Genomic DNA, 2,838 nt, shown 5'->3' with positions numbered 1-2,838 from the left:
CCCTCTAGACCTTATTTTGATACTGTTGCCCTTTTAATCTTCCTTTGGTTACTGTGGAGTAATTATGCGCCTATGTACCTCCTGTGCGTAGGTAATTCCATGTCATCCAGTACATGTACCATGCTAAGGCAAATTGTTTTGTCAAATGCTTCTTCTGCATTTAAAGAGGTTGAAATGGGCTTGGAGCAAATTACTGGATTCGTTAGAATTGTACTCAACAGTAAAAATTGTAGCCAATCTTTATTTTGTAGTCAAAAACGGAGACAGCTTCAGTCTGAATGTAATGTTTGACTGCTGTGTCTTGCTCTCCAGAACACAGTTTTGAGTTGTATCTTCCTTTTTTGGACAAGTAAAACATACTAAATGTTGGAATCCACATATTTAAGCATATTGCTGCCATCATATGGCTACATACTTATTTGTCACAATGGTATAATGAAAGCAGTTCTACATCTGAAAAGAAAGATTTTTACGTAAGGGAGCATAAAGCTGCACAGAGAAGCAGTAATGAGTGTTATGATGTTTGTAATCCTTTTTCATGTTTAGGCTGTAACAGCTATGCTTGTCTCAGAGTGTGAAATACTTGTCTCCTGAAGCTAAATGAGTAAGATCTGTGTGATCCATAACAAGGTGACATAGAGATAATGTACATAAATATTAGTCAGACCGTGGGAGAGAAGTTAGTGGGAGTTTTGCCTGAATAATGAGTGAATAAAAACTAGGAAAAGCTGTCAGAACTCATCCCACGTTGTTACAAAAGTAGTTGTGTCACTGTAATACAGTAATTTAAACCAAATTCACTCTTATTCCTTTTGTCTCTGATCACCCCCTTTTTGGAGCTTCTCATGCAACTTCCATCAATTCATATGTTGGCAGTCTTTGACTGATTTAAGAAAATGAAATAAATTGTCTTTCCAATCTCAGGCCTATATTTGTACTGGCAGGCACAAGTCATGTTGAAGCAAGCTCTATTTCCTTTCTCCTTATTTCTCTCATAAAGGTGATGAGCACAGCCAATCTGGCAAACACAGTAACAGTGTGGCTAGTAAGGAAAAACAGGAAGGACAGGGATAGGAAAGCAAGAATATGCCCTTATGAATATGTTATATAAAAACTTTACTTGGGATAGGGAAAAGTAGTTCCAGAATTAATGCAATTTTTGACCATTTTTGGGAATAATAACTATCCGTATGATGAAAATGGTCAGTAAAAAACTGCTTTTTGTCTTTTAACTTGCAGTATTATAAAAATTCACATGACCAGACCTGTTTGATTTACCTCAAATCATCTACCCTGAATTAATTTTTACCACATATTATTATGTGTTTTGAAATAATTCCATAGGAAGGGACAGACTTAGGTTTAAACTAGATGGTTCATAGGGTTGTGTGAAATATAACCAAGACAACTTACTCAGCCATCATATAATGGACTCTGACTCTATAATCATAAGAGAGGAAAACAGTAGAAGAAAAAAGTGATAGGAAGGACATTAATTGAATATTCTGGTCCATACGTGTAATGAACTTTAAAAAGTTCAGAAAGACATTCATGTTACATAAAGATCTATCATTTCCACTTGAGCTTTTTTGGATTGGTCTAAAATTTCGGATCAACAGAACAGTACATTCAAAGGGGATTTAAATCCCAAATAAAACGGCCAGACTGAAGCAGACAACAAAGATAAGCCCAGCTCTCACATATATTGGAAACAGATGTTGAAATGATGTAACAGTTTTATAAACATGAGTTTGGAATAGCTACATTGCTCATAAGTGATGAAATAACAAGTGCAGATTCTCATAAGTTCGCAGGGTTTTATTGGTCCAAAAAAAGTTATGACAGAAATAAAAAACATCTCTGTGATGGTGTTCTCTCCCTACAGAAGGATTTCCTTCACCTTTTTTTTTTTTTTTTTTTTTTTAATTAATGGTGTTCCAATCTGAAACTGATTTTGCATTTCCCATTGCCCAAGGACACTCAGGCAGTGGCACAGGCCAGACACCTTCTGTGTCCCAGGCATCTTCAACATTTGTGTTTAATGAGACTTACAGGAAAGCACAAGAGGAAGGCTGTAAAATCCTCTGGCTATCCTTGCCATATATCATAGGAATATCATCCCAAATCTCCCTCAAAATCCCACTTCTGTGGCAGTCAGCTAAGTACTTCTGGCAGGCAGTGGGGGTCAGGAGGAGAGGAGAGTGTGTCCTTCCCAAGCTGAGGTGTGTCAGCAGAGGATACTCTGTGAGTAACCTGCTGTCCTTCAGGTCAGGACAGATTTTCCAAGGGTATTTCCACTGAGACAGCCTTTGGTGACTTGGGCCAAAAACACAGTGTGTCTACTCAGGCCATGAGAACCCAGGCCCTCAGGACTCACAACCAACACCTTACAGCCAAAATCAAGTTGTTATATTCCAGCCAGGAATCATTCCACAGCAAGGAGCACTGGGGGCATATATTGATTTGCTAACAGCCGCAGATCTTCCTCTGGTGCTGTGTTTTTTAGGATTTTGGATTGCACCCAGTGTAGTTTACTTTGAGGTAGTCCAGTTCTGAAGTATGAAAGCAAGGATCCTAACAGGAAATTCCACTGTTAAAGTTTCAGGCATAGGCAATACAGCATTTTGGTAGCTTCTGCTCTATGATGGGAGCGCAGCTGCTATTCATCAAAACCACAGGTTTGCAAAAGTAAGGAATAGTGAAACAATGAAAGATTTAGGAGTTTTACAATTCAGCTGCAATGCCCAACCATGCCATCAATTTAATCCCTGTTGAGCTGGATGCATCAGCAGATTTCACCCTTCTGCAGTTTGCCCAGGCTTTTGGCAAGGCACTACT

This window comes from Anomalospiza imberbis, chromosome 5 (assembly GCF_031753505.1).
Source record: "Anomalospiza imberbis isolate Cuckoo-Finch-1a 21T00152 chromosome 5, ASM3175350v1, whole genome shotgun sequence".
NCBI lineage: Eukaryota > Metazoa > Chordata > Aves > Passeriformes > Viduidae > Anomalospiza > Anomalospiza imberbis.
Note: the sequence above shows the minus strand (reverse complement) of the source record.